Raw genomic sequence first — 19,736 nt, forward strand, 5'->3', positions numbered from 1 at the left:
CTTGTTTTTTTTTTTTTACAGGTGACCAGTTCAGAGTTCTAGGGCTATAATTATTGCTCTCGCTCTAACGCACGCGTCAATACCTCACATGTGTGGTTTGAATGGTGTTTACACATGTGGGCGGGACTTACATGCATATTCGCTTCTGAGTGCGAGCTTCTAGGGACAGGGGCGTTATTTTTTTTATTTTTTTTATTTTTTTACCTCATATTTTTCTTCTTGCACTTTTTTGACACTTTTTTTGATTTTGGATCACTTTTCTTCCTATTACAAGGAATGTAAACATCCCTTGTAATAGGACTAGTGTGTGACAGGTCCTCTTTATGGAGAGAGGCGGGGTCAATAAGGCTGGAAAGCATGGTATTGAAAAAAAAAAAAAAAATTTCTCATGCTTTCAGCTGCAATCATGTTCGTTCAGCACAGTGGTGTAGTGTATAGCACTTTGACCTAGCAGCAAAAGGGTCGCTGGTTCGAATCCAGCCCGTGACACCATCTGCATGGAGTTTGCATGTTCTCCCTGTGCCTGTGTGGGTTTCCTCCCACAATATAAAAACACGCTGTAAATCGGATCCGGTCTAAATAAGCCCTAATATGCAGTAGTATATTTAGGTTTTGTTCTGCCCTAGGCCTGACTACATATCTGCACCTCCTAATAGAAAAATGACCCACCCCTTCCTGTCAAGGTCACACCCTGTTTTTGTATGACCCGCCCAGGAATTTTCAGGGGACCCACACACTAGTTCTGGGGGGGAGGGGGGCACTGGATTCCCTTAACCACTTCCATACCAGGCACTTACGCACCTTCCCGCCCAAGCCAATTTTCAGCTTTCAGCACTGTCGCACTTTGAATGGCAATTGCGCGGTCATACAACACTGTACCCAAACAAAATTGGCGTCCTTTTTCCCCCACAAATAGAGCTTTCTTTTGTTGGTATTTGATCACCTCTGCGATTTTTTTTTTTTGCGCAACAACTAAAAAAAGACTGCACATTTTGAAAAAAAAAACGTTTTTATTTTTTTCTGTTAATTTTTTTGTAAATAAGTTTTTCTCTTTCAATTACGGGCACTGATATGGCGGCACTGATGGGCACCGATGAGATGGCACTGATGGACATCGATGAGGTAGTACTGACGGGCACAGATGAGGTGGCATTGATTGGCGGCGCTGGTATGCGGCACTGATGGGCACTCATAGGCGGCACTGATGGGCACTCATGGGCGGCACAGATGGTCACTCATGGGCAGCACTTATGGGTGGCACTGATGGATACTTATGGGTGGCACAGGTGGGCACTGATAGGTGGGCACTGTGCATGGATGGGCACTGTGGGGTGGCACTGATTTTCCCAGGTTGCCAGTCAGTGCCCATTTGTGGGCACTGATTGGCATCTTTTTTCTTTTTTTTTAATGCTTTTTGTTTTTTTTTTCCATATTTTTTTTTTTGCCCACCCTGGTGGTCCAGGGTGGGCATCCCTGGTGGTCCAGTGTGGTGATCCGAGGGGGGGCTGCACTGATAAACAATCAGCGCGAACGCCCCCTGTCAGGAGAGCCGCCGATCGGCTCTCCTATACTCGCATCTGTCAGACGCGAGTGAGGAAGAGCCATCGATGGCTCTTCCTGTTTACATCGTTATCAGCCGTGATTGGACACGGCTGATCACGTGGTAAAGAGTCTCCGTCTCCGTGAGAGACTCTTTACCGAGATCGGAGATGCAGGGTGTCAGACTGACACCCCGCATCACCGATCGCCGCGCTGCGTGCCCCCACAGGCGCGCGCAGCATGAAATCCTGCAGGACGTCCTGTCAGGATTGTGTAACCACTTCCCGGACGTAAATCGGCCATAGGCTGGGCGGGAAGTGGTTAATTTGCATAGTTTTTCTCTCACTTCCTGTTTGGCTATGGGGCAGGAAGTGAAGGCAAATCTCCCCAATTGGACACAGATAATACAAAATAAACTGACAGGGCCTATAACCCTCCCTCACTCTATCCAAAATTAAAGAAAATAAAACGTGTTGATTATTCTAGTTTAAGCACAAATTTCATAGAGTTTTATTGAGAGGCCTAAGAAAATATAACCATGCCAATAGGCCAGGATACAGCGTGGCTAATATGTATGAATGTGTGTGTTAGAGCACCCCACCCAATGTTAACTAAAAAATTATTAATTTGCAAAATAAGTATTATCTGCTCATTTTTTGGGGATGTCTGCACCCCTGATAGTGAGAACATTTGTGAGGTGTCTTCACCCTTTCTAATTCAAATTCATTCACTTCCTGTCACATAGCCAAACAGGAAGTGAGGGTAAAACCTTACTAATATCTTTTCTTGGGGACACAGAGATCAATCTAAATAGTTTCCCATTATGTAAATTGCACTCTAGCATTTTGCTGTGTACACCCCAAATTATTAGGGATCTTGGACTTTGGGGTCCATTTACTAAAGGCAAATCCACTTTGCACTACAAGTGCAAAGCAAGGAAGAAAACAAAACAACTTTGCTTCTACAGGATTGGATGTTAAAACCATCAGTGCTTCCTCTCTGATTTTCAGCAACTATGCTTGTACTGCAGAGTGGCTTTGCCTTTACTAAACCCCAAACTAAATAATCATTTGGGGCAGGGATCCTAAAACTACGGCCCTCCAGCTGTTGTAGAACTACACATCCCATGAGGCCTTGTAATGCACTGACATTCACAGACATGACTAGGCATGATGGGAATTGTAGTTCCTGAACAACTGGAGGGCCATAGTTTGAAGACCCATGATTTGGGGTGTACACAGCAGTGCTGGAGTGCAATTTGCTTAATGGGGACACTAGTTAGATTGACCTGTGTCCCCAAGAAAAGACACTGGTAGGGTTTTAACCTCACTTCCTGTTCAGCTGTGTGACAGGAAGTGAAGCCAATTTTAAGAAAAGGGACACAAAGCTCAACCCAAAAAAAAAAAAACACAAGCAGGGGTTCTAACACTCACTTGGCTTCCCTCAACACCCACAATTAGAATATGATTGCCTTGCCCTAGATTTAAGCACAGTGCTGTAAATCAGCACTTCAAGCCTGTCCACCAATAGCCCCCCCCCCCCCCCCCCACATTTCATGATTACACACCAGGAAAGAAGCTTAGACAAAAATCACACCTAATTTGTTAGGCCCTAACCTAGTTCAGCTGCAGCTGTCAAAATATGTTGCATGAAAAAGTAACAAAAAACAAACTTCAAAATTTTAAAGTAATTGACAAAACAAGGAAAGAAAAAAAAAAAAAACACACACAAACAAAAATACATTTCAAAACTCAAAATAAACAGATTTAAAGTCGCAACATCTTCACAATTTTGTCATAAAATAAGGCCACAGAGACAAATACATCAAAGTGAACATCATTTAAAAATAAACAAAAACCATTGGCAAAATAAAAACCCATGCAACAAACCACATTTGTGTTCCGCAACAGCATTTCTGCCTGCCCCTATGAGGGCAGCTGAGGACTGATCGATGCACGGTTTTTATAACATGTGCTAGTAATGAAGCAATTGAAATCACATGAACAAATTGCAGTCTCTAGTGTGGGTGAGCTTACACCTGGTTAATTAACCCAACCCACGCTCTATGACCATCCAAGTGATTTTCACCTTTTAAAAAGAAAGGATTTTTTCTAAGTGTTTGAGCAGACTCAGTTCATCACACATGTAGGAACAAATCTGCAATGGCATGAGAGTTTTTTTTTTTTTTTTTCCCTGATCTCATGCTTTCCAGCCTGGCCCGGTCATTGACCAGCAATATGGTCCGGGGCTCAAGTGGTTAAAAATTAACAAAACACTAAAGTTAGCCCAATTTTTGGTGATAATGTGAAAGATGATGTTACACCGAGTAAATAGATACCTTACATGTCACGCTTTACTATTGGAAACACTCCTGCAATGGGGCCAAAATTCATTCCGTGAATATCCCCATAGGCGACCTTTTTCTTTTTTTTCAGGTTACCAGTTTATAGTTACAAAGAAGGTCTAGTGGTAAAAGTATTGCTCTCGCTCTAACGCACGCGTCAATACCTCACATGTGTGGTTTGAACGATGTTTACATATGTGGGCGGGACTTACGCAAGTCCCGCCCACATATATAAACATCGTTCAAACCACACATTCCCATTGACATCACATTCCCATCATGCCCAGGGAATGTGATGTCACATGGGTTGAGGTCACATGGTGGCATTGCCCTATATAAGTCCATGCCCGCCGCTGACACGGCATGTCAGCGCGGAACCTCGTCGTGTCAACATCCAATGGAAGAGAAGGGAGAGGACAGCGCAGACAAGCCCTGGGCTCCCGGAGGAGACAGGCAGAAGAAGGAAGAGAGAAGAAAGAAGACGGAAGAAAGCCCTGGCTCCGCGGGGGAGCCAGGCAGAAGAGGGAGCAGAGAAGACAGAAGAGAAAAGACCGGGGAGTTGGCGCACCCCCGGCAGAAGACCAGGAAGACCGGAACCCTGGCGGAAGGCACCGGAAAGACCGGGGGATAGGCGCCATCCCCCGGCAGAAGACCCCAAAGTCCAGGGTCCCAGCAGAAGATCGGGAGAGAAGAAACCCCCCCTTGTAAGAGAGCTAAAGAAGAAAGGGGGGGCTCCGGAGCTGATTAATAAAATATTTTATTGTGTGGTGTTTTATTTTACTTTACACTTTCCCCCATGTGAATGGGTAGAGGTACGATGTACCCCATACTCATTCACATAGGGTGGGGGGCCGGTATCTGGGGGCCCCCTTATTAAAGGGAGCTCGCAGATTCCGATTAGCCCCGCCCGCATACCCCGACAACCAATGGCAAGGGTTGTCGGGAAGAGGCTCTTGTCCCTATCGACATGGGGACAAGAGTGCTGTGGGGTGGGGGGGCAGTGCCCCCCTCCCCCACAGCACATACTCCCCCATGTTGAGGGCATGCGGTCTGGTACGGCTCAGGAGGGGGGGGGCGCTCGCTCGTCCCCACCCCCATTCCTGTCCGGGCCCGACTGCGTGCTTGGGATGAGGGCTTGGTTTTGATCTGGGGGGGACCCCCGCGCCGAATCGGCGCGGGTTTAACCCCTCACGTTCCGGACCAAGCCTAAGAGCCTAATGTAGCCCTGAAGGGGGACCCGCGCCGATTTCAAGTTTGAAATTTGGCGCGGAGTTCCCCTTCATGGCTGAAAACAGCTCGGAGATTCCCGTGCGCCGCGTCACGCAGCGCATTCACGGGTACGCCGCTTGGTATTTACCAAGATTTTCACGGCGTACTGACAAGGCGCACGGGAAGCGCCGAAATTTCTCTCTGCGCATGCCCAGTATGCAAATAAACCTCCCGAGGTTCAGGCGCACTGTGCAAGCGTACGGGGATCTGTTTTCAAAAAACACTTTCCCTTTCAATTCGGCCCGCAAAACACATTCAAACACATGTCACTTCACTTCCCCTGCATCCCCCCACCTCCCCCCCTAATAAACTCCCGCCCAAACCCCCGACAATTTACATTTCAATGTGCCGTGCGCCAGGTCTGTACTGGTGCACAATGCACCCTCTCCTGGGCGCACGGAGCACATTAGTAACTAGGGAAATACACTGCACTAGCAGCGTATTTCTTTAGTAAATGACCAAACGGCTGCTACTCCTGCTTTTACTCCATGAGTCATGGAGTAAAGGCTTGGTAAATCAGCCCCATTGTGTTTGTAATGTCTTGCAACCAACCTCCTGTTATACAGTAGGTGGTTTTATACATTGCTTATATACTAAACGTGGCTGTATTGCTGTTTAAACTGTTCAATTGCAATGTGTATATATTATTATTTATATTTAAAATTACCAATGTAGTTGATTATTTGATAGTACATTGTCAATCATGTTTCCTGTCCTTAATTGTTCCTTAGACACCCCCCCGTGAGTAAGAATCCATTTCCCCCCCCCCCTCTCTTTTTTTCTTCCTCCTTTTTCAACCTCACTACAGCACACTCATTAACCAAATGACTGGAATGACCTCAATGGGATATACATCCTTGTACTTATTATTAATGCCTTCTTCCGTCACACTCTGTTATGTACTGTGTTCAACAGGATGCAACTACACATGTTCCTGTATCTGGAGTCCTGACAGGCAGATCAGTGAGCAGAGGCTGTGTATACCTACACGCCCTCCATGTGACGTCCACCTACGGTCACCATGACAGCAGCAATGACGCTGCGCTCTTCGCCCTCGGCGTCTGTATAGTGACGCGCGGTGCCTGATCGAGAAACACCGCCTCCGGCCCCTCCCTCTGCCACTCGCAATCCATGCCTCCGATTGGACGGCTGGATCAAGAAGACCTAGACCTATCCACATCTGGGAGGCGGTCACGCAGCTCAGTGGCCCCGCCCCACTGACGTCGGTATGTCCAGACGTCCGTGGCGTCTCCCTGATAGAGACGCACACTAGGAGCTATTTAAACCCTGCTCCAGCGATGCAATTTGCACCGGAGCCAGGTCCCAGGACATAAGTCTACTATCAAATATAGAAAGTAAGTACATGGGGTGTGGACTCAGTAGCGCTTTACACTCTGATGGCATACTTTGGGGATTCATGTTAACTGCCTGACTCCCTATCATTGTTTTTCATTAGGCTTGTCTTTTGGTTACCCCCTCGGACTGGTGACTGATTGATTACCAGTCCTCTGCATTGGCCACTCATTCTGTGGCCATCTCTGCAAGCATCCACATACGCTGCATACAGGATTCCTATGTCCTGGGACCCATTACCCTCTTTAGCAACTTATGCCCGTCTGGGCACACAGGTACTAATAATTTGTCGGGGGTCTTATAGCCCCCCCCCCCCCTTTTTAGTGGGACTTGGGATAAATGACTCCCTTCACTTTGATACACTTTTCATTTCTTTCTCATCACTTTCTCACTGTGGGCTCTTATAGTCTTTTACTATGGATATCAATATTTACTGGCCCTGGCTTTATATATTTATATATATTTTCATGACTTTATTCACGTTTTTCACTTCCCCCTTTTTCCTTCGTGTGTTCTTGGGTGCTGCTCATCTACATTTTACTATTCACTGTCCTCAGTGTCTACACATTCACTCCTCCTCCGAGGACCTTACCCGGACCTGGCCCGTTGTAATGGCTGGGCCTGATATTATTCTTTCCACACAACTTTAGATTCTGTCTTCTTTTCCCCGCCCCCCTTTTTCCCTTCCCTTTTCTCCCCTGCTCATTTTCCTGTCCTTCCCTCCCTTTCTCCTTCCCTTCTTTCCTCTCTTGTTCCATTTCCCCTCCTCTCCTCCTCACTAAGGCGTTTATTACAATAACTGCTTTTCTTTCTTGGCATTGGCACTTGGTCTTTCTTCCAGGGTCCCGTGTGGATCTGGTCCTCTCTATATTATCACAATCCAGCCTCTCCTATGAGGTAGACACTGAAAACCCTTCTTGAACAGATCCAAATCACTGCCTTTTGCACAGTGCACTTTTTAGTAGTTTCCTGCACCTACTAGATTCACGGCACCCAATATGCAATCAATTTATTATCCATACTCTATTATCCAGGTCTGTTCTATTAGACTTGGTCTTGGTCCACGAGTGACCTACCCACTCACCGTCCAACTGGGAACCCTCCCCCCTTTCTCTCTGGGGCCAAGGAACTCTGTGCCTGCAGGTAGGAGACATGATGTGACATAATTCCCCTTGTTATGTATTATTTTTTATTTTCTTGGGGTGTTTTTTCACACAAAAAGCCCCTGACATAAATAATAACGTGCTGTTTTTAATGTCTGATGTTTGTTTATGTTATGTTTTTAGACCGTCTCCTGACGAAGCGAAAGCAAAACTAGTTGAGATTAGAGACTGTTGGTCTCATGATACCAATTTGTTCACCGATACCCTACCCCGTCTGTATAAAATGGGGGATTGCACATCCGGTGACCTGATTGTGGTCAAGTTTGTATTTTTGTATATGTTTTAATGTAATGTCATTTTTATTTTCTGTCCTAATGTGTATATGTAAATAAATATTTTCTTAAATTTACTTAATATGAAGTATTCAGGTTTCTGAACCTATACACCAAGTACCGGTATAGTCCTCCCTGCCCACATTTTTTCACTGGAGTTTCAGGGTTTGTGGGGAATCCTTGAGACCCCTCAATCTATATCAGCAGCAGACATCAGATGAGCTGGGCTGGAACTGCAGGCATCTGTCAGAAACTACGGTGAACGAGAGTGAACCACAACTGCGGTTTTAAGAAAGATTTCAATGCACTTCTCTATGCAATGTGAATTTCAGTATTGGGCCCCAGGCGTCGCTCTAATCAGAGAAAAAGAGTTTGGGGGTTCACTACAACATCTCTGTCTTATGTAGGAATGCGTTGAGCTACTAAGAGTGAAGGTATTACAACATACCTTCAAACCCTAGCCTTAAAAGGATACGGTAAACGTGAGTGAAGCAGCACTATATTAAGGAAAAGATTTCAATGCACTTCTCTATGTAAAGTGATTATCAGTATCGGACCCCAGGCGTCACTCCAATCAGAGAAAAAGAGTTTGGGGGTTCACTACATCATATCACTCACATAGAGGAATGCATTGAGCTACTAAGGAAGGAGGTATAATATACCATCAATCCTTAGCTTTAAAAAAGGTATAGCGAACATGTTCAGCATTTTAGGCCGTGAGGGCGTATACTTTTAAAGAACAAATGGCAAGCACGTAGCATATGAAAATACTGTATGCAGATAGCTTATACTTCAGAGAGGCAACTGTAGCTTAAATGGTTTAAGAGTGTATGTCCCTTTAAGATATTCCACAACTGTTACATGAAGACACAATAAGTAATCCCAAGCAGCACGGTAGTATAAACTAGAGCCAGATTCAAATACAGTACTTGGTAAAGCTTCATGTGAACCGGGTAATTGTAGAGCAATAAATGTAACGTAGTAATGGTACTTATCCGTTTGCAGAGGATGAGAGTACTTCAGTAAGCAGAGTATTGTGGCAGCAATAGGATTCTGTCATGGAGGATCTCCTGGTGGAAGATATCTTAGGGTGTCCCCAGCAACAGCAGTAAAGTTGGCAGCGTGGATGCAGGTAGTGGATGACTTAGAGGTAGCATGGATCTGGGTTGCACTGCTATTTATTTGAGGGGATATTGCCAGTAGTTTGTATGTAGCTTGGTCCGGCTACGGCCGACAATAATAGAACAGCATGTAGTAAACACGCTGTTCTGTTTATAGCAGAGAGGCATGTTGTTGTAGTATAGGTGGTAATATGGTGGGTGTTTATATATATATATATATATATATATATATATATATATTAGTTATATATGTATAGCATATACAGGCCAGATTTCAGTAACCTGTAATTACATGTTACACTTCAAAAGACGCTTGTCGATTAAGGTGTACACACACACGGACGGACTGTCCGATGAAAACGGTGCGCCGGACCGTTTTCATCGGACATGTCCGCTCGGAGATTTCTGTCTGATGGTTGTACACATTATCAAACAGAAATCCGCGCGGACACGATACGCATGCTAAGAAACATTTGTCCGCTGGAAACCTGTCTGATCCGCCGGAAAATTGTCCGGTCGGACGTACAGATGACCGAACATGTCCGCTGAAACTGGTCTGCGGACCAGTTTCAGCAGACATGTTCGGTCGTGTGTACGGGGCCTAAGAGACAGCAGGAATCTGTTTTACACATCAAACCATTACTTAGGCCACAGGTAATCTAATTACTTATTGGAGGTTATTGGTATGCAAGGATGGATACTAGTTAGCTCCCTAATACTAATTAGTGACTTTGTCAATGGATAAAGAGATAGGAAATCTAGTTTACATATCAAACCATTACTTAGGCCACAGGTAATCTAATTACTCATTGGAGGTTATTGGTATGCAAGGATGGATACTAGTTAGCTCCCTAATACTAATTAGTGACTTTGGCAATGGATAAAGAGATAGGAAGTCTAGTCTATTAGCCGGATTCAGGTAGGGGCGCGTATCTTTAAGGCGGCGCAGCGTATCGTATTTACGCTACGCCGCCTTAATTCAGAGAGGCAAGTACTGTATTCACAAAGCACTTGCCTCCTAACTTACGGTGGCATAGCGTAAATAGGGCCGGCGTAAGCGCACCTAATTCAAATGAGGGTGGGGGGGCGTGTTTTATGTAAATTACTCGTGACCCGACGTGATTGACGTTTTTTACATATCCCGTGTACATATCCCAGTGTGCATTGCTCCAAAGTACGCTGCAAGGACGTATTGGTTTCGACGTGAACATAAATTACGTCCAGCCCCATTCTCGGACGACTTACGCAAACGACGTAAAATTTTCAAATTTCGACGCCGGAACGACGGCCATACTTAACATTGACTACGCCTCCTAGGGGGCAGCTTTATCTTTACGCGGCGTATCTTTTACGGAAACCGCATATCTTTACTGCGATGGGCGCATGTACGTTCGTGAATCGACGTATCAAGTCATTTACATATTCTACGCCAAACTCAACGGAAGCGCCACCTAACGGCCAGCCTAAAAATTACACTTTAAGATACAACAGCGTAGGAGACTTACTCCGCTCGTATCTTAGCCTAATTTAAGCGTATCTGGTTTCCAGAATACGCTTAAATTAACGCCGGCGTAGATTCAGAGTTACGACAGCGTATCTACTGATACGCCGGCGTAACTCTCTATGAATCCGGCTATATATCACTACATTGGTGCCGTTCAAGTGACCAGAAGCGCATTTTTTTTAGGACTTAGTAACAGAAGTCGGTGATGACAAAAAATCCTGTGAGTTGGACAGAAGTCTGATGGAGACCCAAGAGCTGTGCTGTGACTCTAATGTCTATACAAGACTAAACAAGTTTGGAACCCCAGAATTTTTCTCTGGAGACTGGAAACTGAAGAAAGACTGCCGTGTACTAGAAGACCGGAACTGGCAGGGTGGAGCTTCAAATGCGGTGAGTAAAATATTTCCTTTATTTTAAATTATTAGTACTATAGTCAAAATGCTTACTCAGTGTGAAGCTAGTGTCAGCTCTGATAAAGTTAACAGATGGGTATTAAAATGAATTAAGCGTAATGGCGGTCCTTATGAAATTCAAGAAAAATGTAAGCAGACGTGGACTATGATAAAGGAATTTTTAGAGAAAAGTGTTTTTGATAGCAAAATTTCAGAAAGTAAAAGAAAAGATTGTATTGTGCAGGGCTTGTTATCTTTCTGTTTAACCACTTAAGGACCGGACCAATATGCAGCTAAATGACCCAAGGGGTTTTTATAATTCGGCACTGCGTCGCTTTAACAGACAATTGCGCGGTCGTGCGACGTGGCTCCCAAACAAAATTGGCGTCCTTTTTTCCCCACAAATAGAGCTTTCTTTTGGTGGTATTTGATCACCTCTGCGGTTTTTATTTTTTGCGCTATAAACAAATATAGAGTGACAATTTTGAAAAAAATTCAATATTTTTTACTTTTTGCTATAATAAATATCCCCCAAAAACATACATAACATTTTTTTTCCTCAGTTTAGGCCGATACGTATTCTTCTACCTATTTTTGGTAAAAAAAAAAATCGCAATAATAGTTTATCGGTTGGTTTGCGTAAAATTTATAGCGTTTACAAAATAGGGGATAGTTTTATTGCATTTTTATTATTTTTTTTTTTTACTACTAATGGCGGCGATCAGCGTTTTTTTTAGTGACTGCGACATTATGGCGGACACTTCGGACAATTTTGACACATTTTTGGGACAATTGTCATTTTCACAGCAAAAAATGCATTTAAATTGCATTGTTTATTGTGAAAATGACAGTTGCAGTTTGGGAGTTAACCACAGGGGGCGCTGTAGGAGTTAGGAGTGTAGGAGTGTGTGTTTACAACTGTAGGGGGGTGTGACATCATTGATCGAGTCTCCCTATAAAAGGGATCACTCGATCGATGCAACCGCCACAGTGAAGCACGGGGAAGCCGTGTTTACATAAGGCTCTCCCCGTTCTTCAGCTCCAGCGAGCGATCGCGACGGAGCGGCTATAAACGAATAGCCACGCCGATCGCTCCCCGTGGGATTTCGACTGCCGCATGTAGCATGTCCCGATCGGACCCCCGACCCGCGGAAAGGCAGGGACGTACAGGTACGCCAATGTACCTGTACGTGCCATTCTGCCGACGTATATCTACATGCGGCGGTCGGGAAGCGGTTAACAATGGAGAGTTCTTTGAATGATAAAGTTGAGGAAATTGCGCAGTTACAGAGTGCAGTTGATAATAGCCATAAGGTTTGTCAGAGGTTACAAAACCAATCAGAAACTGAGACAGTAAATTTAAAATTGCATGCAGTTACCATTGGTGGAGCTTTGCTTGAGAAATCTAAACGTTGTGATGAATTATCAGAGGAAAATGAGAGATTAAAATTAAGAATTATGGAATTAGAGAAGAGATCTCAGGAGTGCAGATGTGCATCAAATCTTGGATTAAGCAATCTGCAGCAAAATACAAACACAAACTTTCTATCAAATGAAACAGAACCTCATATTAAATCTGATAATTCATTGCCAGGCGCACCCACTGTGACCACCACGGTTTATAACAATAATAACAACAATACAGGTGAAGTTCAGCTTGTAATGAAGCATTTGAAACCAAAAGAACTGGATGCTAATCTTAAAGAAATAGGAATGGTTCCCTGCCATGATTTAAACAGTTTTTTAAAATGGTTTTGTGACTTGCAGAATGTCATAGATTTGTACAATATCAACCCATCTGACGTAGAAAGAGTTTTGCAACATTCTTTAGGGAATAGTCTTTGGCTGAGAATTAAACAGATCTGTCTTCAGCCTCTGAGGACAAGGGACATATTAATGGAATTATTATGTGTTCTGTACGGAGTGCGTTCCGATGTTGTGATTCATGGGAAGATCGAACAGATGCTAAGTGAATCTCCCTATGAATTGTCGCACAGGATATATACTGTTATGGAATTGTTGGTTGGTAATAATCTTACATTTGAGCGTGGAGGCTCGATACATATCAGTATGTTTTTAGATGCTTTGCATGAAGATATCAAACAAAATATTTTATTAGTTACCCCGAATCCTCATGATTTAAAAGACGTATTATTGAGAGCAGATCATTTATGGAGAAAGTCAAATGAGCAAGCTGTCAGAATTGATGTAGCCACATTGTTTAGAACAAACACTGAACAGAAAGATCAGAAGATAATATCTAATGATCACAACAAGAGGGGAAACTCTGGGTCAAACATAGGTGATATTAATATGAAAAACAGAGCTGACCAAAATCATAATAAGAAAAGGACCTGGATACCATTTCCTCAGTTAAAACAGAAATATGACCATCTGAAGATTGAGTATGATGAGATGAAAATAGAATATTACACACTATCAGAACAATTGAATGGTACAGATCTGTTTTTGAATGAAAATTACACTTCTGTAGCAGTGGGGGAGAGTTAGCTTTAAAGTGTAAACATGTAAATAGTACTTTGTTTAAGGTCCTTGCTAATGAGTTTTTGTCTGAGAGTTTTTGTCTTTCAGGTACAGTACATGGCTGGAGATACGAGTTTGCATGTGAATAGCAGGGGTAATTGCTGGCTAATGGGGGAGAAACTCGGAATGGACAATATCACTATACAAGAAATTATAAAGAATTCATGGACACTGTCTCAATATTCATCAAGCAATGGACCTTTTTTTTTGAACATTCACTTTTTTTTTTCTCTTCATTTTTGTATTATTATTTTTTTTCAATGGACTTACCCAATGCCCTATTTTTTTTTCATTTTCTCCCTTTCCCTGGTATATTTTGCTTTCTTATTATGTTTTATTCATGTTTTATTCCTTGAACTTAATCTTAAAACCAGAGCGAAGCATTTAAACCTAAAATTATCTTATAACATCTGTACATATGACATAATGCATTTTGATATCAATAGATTTGACCTCTGGGGTGATGCTGCACAGTGGCTGGGCATAGCATACATTATAGTAGGTTGGGTGGTTTTCCTAAATTTATAAGAGGGGTGAGTGAAATTCATCACTCTAGTCATGATTTGAAACATGTTGAATCAGTTGTTTATAATATGCTGAAGGCTGTGACATATATGGATGAAAAAGACCTTTCTACCTTTCATAAAAAATCGTGGCAAGAATTTCCACTGCCGATTTGTCTGCACAGAAGATCTGATAAACACTGATGTCAAGCTGATAATGTCTAAACCATCGTATGGGGGAATATATATATGTTGGTATACCATTCTGGTGGAATTATGGACTGAATGATACAAATAACAGCTCTATTAAAGGCAAAGCGGTTTTTCGGCCTACAGCACATTATGAAAGCAAATTGTTGCTGACAATCAAAAAATTCAGAATATTGAAGGTTTGATGTTAAAGGAACCAAGTGTTCTGATTGGTGGATTAATGATTGAAGGTGTCAAGTGCAAGGAAATAGTTTGCAGCACAGAATTTTTACTGCCGGATTCAAACCTTTTTGACCTTGAAAGGGACTGCTGATACATTAATGGTTCTTCTTACTACAAAGATGGAAGATGGAAGAATTTCAGGATTTGCTGGTGTTTGTGTAAAAGCATCTTTAGAAAAAATGAAAACTTTCAGCCTGGGGATGAGAGAATCCTGGACTTATGTGGATTGGACCTCCCAAAACATACCAAGCTTTACTTTCAGTGAGATGGTGAGAGATGTGATGAAGTCAGAATGGACTGTGACATCAGCTCGTTTTTGCACAATATTCAAGATCGTGATGTGATTAACAAAACAAGGAGCAATCTTTGAAATGAGGCCTAACAGCTATACTGGCCAATGTTTACTGAATCCTTTTCCAGTCATGGTCTACAGTTATATTATCTAATAACTGTTTCATGGGGATATTTTAGAAGTTGGTGAAGAGAGATGTAACCAGTCTCAACTTAATATTTCGTTTCCAATAGTTTTTTTATTAAATTTTTCAAGACAAAAAAAATAGGGTGTACAGAAATAAAAAAGGAGAGGGGGAGGGGGGAAACATTCATAGCCTCTATTCGGAGGACTAGCATAGATACAAATTTTTGCAGGTTAAAAGCAGATCATTAACTCAACTTTTAGTGCTTCTACTGCAATTATCTATCAGGACGGATAACTTAGACCCTGCCCCGGGTCTGTCATTTGAGGCACTATCTAGACCCATGGGGTCAACAAGTAACAGTCAGTTAAAGCTGATTCAATATATTAACCATGGCAAACAGCCTTATAAATGTATAAGAAGGAGAGGAAAGAGAAGTAAGAAAGATAAAGAGGAAAAGGAAGGAAAAGAAGAAAAGAGAAGAAGAAAGGAGAAAAAAAAAGGGGGTGCATCCCTACCCCGGCGGCAAGAGGGAGGTATCAGAGGGAGGTATCAGAATAGAATAAACCCGTTGATTGGCACAGATCAATGTACCGTCGTGAGATAAGAGATCCAAGGGTCCCGCACCCTGTCAAAAACCGCTACTCTGTCGTTCAGGATGGCTGACAACCTCTCGTTCACCATAATCCAAGACAATTTGGACTTTAGTAGACAAAATGGGACAGTGGGGGACCTCCAAGACTTGGCAATGGTTATTCTAGCTGCCACAAAGATAAAAGCTATCAGTTTTCTCAAGTGTTTTGTTGTTCCCTCCACCGGGCGTCCCAGCAGTGCATGTAGAGGCGACTTAACAAGATTCACCTGGGTTAGAGAGTAGATAAAGTTATAAGTGCGTATCCAAAATCGTCTCACCCTTTGGCACGTCCACCAAATGTGATACATAGCACCATCCGCACTGCACCCCCTGAAGCACCGCGGAGACGCCCCCGGGACAAAGCTAGCAATACGTGCAGGTACCATATACCAACGCAGTAATACTTTGTAATTAGCCTCTATTAGAGAGGTGTTGATATAAGACTTAGAGGCTCCCTGTACCAGCTTACTCCAGTACGCCATGTCCAGTTCCATGCCAATATCCTGTTCCCACTTAGTCATATAGGCCATTTTTTGGGTACCGGAAGACAGCAGTCCATAAATCAATGATATGTGACCGGAGTGTTTGTCAAAGGTTCTGCAGAGTTGTTCCATAGCCGTAGATGTAGTAAGATCAGAAGTGCGATTTAAAGACTCTAGAAAATGCGCAATTTGAGCATATCTAAAGTATTCAGAGTTCGGAAGACCGTATTTCTCCTGCAGAACCGTTTTTGACAAAGCCCCCTTATGATCGCACAGATCTGCTATCCTCAATAAACCCTGATTGGTCCACCAGGAGAAGTCCTGGGGACGGAGACCCGGGGTGAACAGGGGATTGTGAAATAAGGGATTGAAATAAGTGAAATAATAAGGGATTGTGAGTGTGTGGCGACTTGAATCTGTAAGTTTTTGACAAGCGATCCCAGAGGCCCAGGAAGAACGACAACGACGGGCACATCATAGATGGTCTATCTCGTCCCCTCAGCCACATAAGGTGGCTGACCTCTCTGTCTGGGTTCAGAGAGGACTCCAACCCCATCCAGAGCGGCCTGGACCGACCTGTATGAAATCAGATCAACTGGGCCAGTTGAGCTGAATGGAAATATTTTAGAAGGTCCGGCATACCTAAACCGCCGCACGATTTAGGAGAGTATAGTGTCTTCCTGTTCACCCTAGGCCTCTTATGGTCCCATATGTAGTCAAGTAATTTAGCCTGAAACCTCTTGAGGTCCGCCCCAGCTATGGCTATTGGGAGGGTCCTGAAAAGGTATAACACCTTTGGTAAAATGGACATCTTGACCGAATACAGCCTGCCAAACCACAACGGGGGTTTGTTTGACCACCTTTGAAGGTCTTCCAGCAACTTTCGAAACAATGGGGGATAGTTCTTCTGATACAACGTAGTAAGGGTGGGAGTTAAGTAAATACCCAGATAAGGGAGTGCTTCTTCCTGCCAGCTAAAAGAATATTGTCCGCGCAGAGCACAAACTACATGGGGTTGTAGAGAAATGCCAAGTGCCTGGGATTTGGAATGATTGACCCGCAAACCTGTAAATGCCGCAAAATGTCCCAGTACCGCGTTTAGAGTAGGCAATGAGGTGACCGGGGAGGAGAGGAGCATCAACATGTCATCCGCGAACAGCGCACATTTGTGCTCCCGCCCTCCACAACTAACCCCTAATATATCAGGATGTATTCTAATCTTGGTCGCCAAGGGCTCCAAAGCCAGGATGAACAACAAAGGAGATAACGGGCAACCTTGTCGGGTACCCCTATTTATAGAAATGTCCCGAGACTTATAGCCCTTGACCAGCAAGTTTGCAATAGGGGCGCTGTATATCGTTTGGAGTGTTGTCAGGAATCTTGCACCAAACCCGTATCTTCCTAGTATATAAAAAAGATAGTCCCAAGACAGGGAATCAAACGCTTTTTGCAGGTCTAACGAGAGCAGTAGAGCTCCCCTCCATCCACCGCCATCCCAGCCCGAGTTTATCGCGGATATGTTGTCAATAATTCTCCTAGTCTGATCTGGGGCCTGTCTGTGTGGTACAAACCCCACCTGGTCCGGGTGGATATATCGAGCGAGAAACGAGTTCACACGAGTGGCCAGTATTTTTGTCAGTAATTTAAGATCCACATTGATCAGTGAAATTGGGCGATAGTTTGTGCAATCACTATGATCCTTATTAGGCTTAGGGATGACATGTATGAACGCCCTATTCTCCTGTGACGGGAGAGGGAGCCCTTTTCGCAACCCATTGAAAAGGCACAAAGGTGCGGCGCTAGGATTTCAGTATATTTACGGTAATAGTGTCCAGTAAACCCATCCGGACCAGGCGATTTAGAAGGGTTCAGGGATTTAATGGCCGCCACAGTTTCCTCTATAGTAAATTCTTCCTCCATTAAATCTACATGGTCTTTGGTTAACTTGGGGATGGGTATATCTCGCAAAAATGCCTCTGCCTGATTCTGATTTGAAATCACCCGAAGATTTATATAGTTTGGAGAAAAACGACGAAAACTCTTGAAGTATTTTGTGGGGGTTCTGGGTGACTTGGCCAGTCCCCAGACGTAATTTAGGGAGAGCGGGATTAAACGGCCTAGGTGTTCGTTTTCTTGCCAGCAATTTATTTGGTTTGTCCCCCAAGGAGTAAAATCTATGGCGCGACCACCTTAGATATTTCTCCGCCTTTGTAGTAAGACTCAAATTCAGAGCTGTACGCGCTTCATCAATGGTGCGGGTTAGATTTCTGCTCGCGCAAGATGCGCCGCAACTCTTCATCCTGTTGACATATCATGCGTTCACGCTCCCTCTTAACCTTAGTGGCAAGCTGTATAAACGTGCCACGAATCGTAGCCACGAATCGTGCCACGAATCGTAGCCCATAGCGTCACCGGGGAGGAGACTGAAGACAAATTTTCTCTAAAATAGTTTTGTATCGCCCGCTCAATTTCTCCCTCAAAGATCGGATCGTTAAGCAGTGACTCGTTCATACGCCACGACGGTGGGCTTGATTTAGCCCAAAGATCAGTTAGCACTACTTGAACCGAAGAATGATCCGACCATGCCATTGGGAGTATCTTTGCAGACGAGATGAACGAAAGCAGGGGAGAGAACGTAAACACATGGTCTATGCGCGAATATGTCCTGTGTACATGAGAGTAGTGTGTAAAGTCCCTATCAGTTGGGTGGGCATCCCTCCATACATCTATCAGATCGTAACTATGTAGAAGACGCGCCAGTGCCCCACTCAGTCTAGAGGCATGTTTTAAAATCCCTTTCCCAGGGTTCGATTTATCAAGAACCCGATCTAGCGACGTGTTGCTATCACCCCCCAGGATCACATGGCCCGCCACATGGGGCATTATGATCTCCAGCATGGTGCGAAAGAAAGTTAGTTGACCCGTATTAGGAGCATAGTATGACAGGAAGGTGACCTCGCTCTCGTTAATTTTCCCCACCACCATGACATATCTACCCTCCTTATCTCTAAGTACAGTGGTAGGCGTGAATGGGACCTTCTTGGCAAAACAAATAGCAACCCCCCGTTTCTTATCAGGGCCATTAGATGAATACACCGTTGTGTATCTCGCATTTAAATACCTAGGGGCGGAAATCTTAGAAAAGTGTGTCTCCTGTAGGAGCAAAATATCCACCCCCATCTTGTGATATTGCTGGAAGGCCTTCGCTCTCTTAGTGGGGGAATTGATACCCTGCACATTATGTGTAAGAATGGTGTATTTGACAGGCGGCCTGTCAGCCATGGTGATTCGGCAGTCTGCACTCACGGTTTTGAAGCTTCGAGGATTCAGGCCCGAAACGCTCCGGGCATTGTAGTTGTATCCCATCTCGAGAGGGGGATGCACCAACAGAGAAGTGAATTCGAGAAGAGAAGAGAAAGATCAGGTTATAGAGGAAAAGACAGGCATGTGTTCATCCTATCACAGGCTATCCTAAACCGGTTTAATAACATTTGTGTCCGGGAGAAAAACCGGAGAAAAAGAAAAATTAACAAAAACATCCAAATAGAGTTCCCGGATGGCAATCCCCCTTTTTTGTAAAATCTTTTTTTATAAAAATATATTTATTTATTTTTTATTAAAGGGCCCAGAGGTCCCCAGGGCACCGGATGGCTACCCCCCTTTTTTTATATATATTTTTATATATATACTTCTTTATTTCTTATTTTTTTCTTGTAAAGGCCCCCCCCCCCACTTCTCAATTCAGAGCAGCCCCCCCTGCTTCTCAGT

At 43.7% G+C, this 19,736-nt stretch overlaps 1 long non-coding RNA gene across 2 annotated transcripts; it reads left to right on the forward strand.

Annotated features, from left to right (window-relative positions):
- The first annotated feature begins 6,360 nt into the window (after window positions 1-6,360).
- LOC120916899 lies at window positions 6,361-14,217 on the forward strand. 2 transcript variants are annotated; one of them, XR_005744121.1, is made up of 5 exons: window positions 6,361-6,507; window positions 6,609-6,780; window positions 7,540-7,648; window positions 10,749-10,955; window positions 13,550-14,217. It is a non-coding gene; the product is annotated as an uncharacterized LOC120916899 (long non-coding RNA). The 2 variants fall into 2 exon arrangements; XR_005744122.1 differs by lacking the exons at window positions 10,749-10,955; window positions 13,550-14,217 and adding an exon at window positions 7,792-7,978 and having other exon boundaries at window positions 6,365-6,507.
- The last annotated feature ends 5,519 nt before the right edge of the window (window positions 14,218-19,736 follow it).

Source organism: Rana temporaria, chromosome 11, assembly GCF_905171775.1.
Source record: "Rana temporaria chromosome 11, aRanTem1.1, whole genome shotgun sequence".
In the NCBI taxonomy this organism is placed as follows: Eukaryota; Metazoa; Chordata; class Amphibia; order Anura; family Ranidae; genus Rana; species Rana temporaria.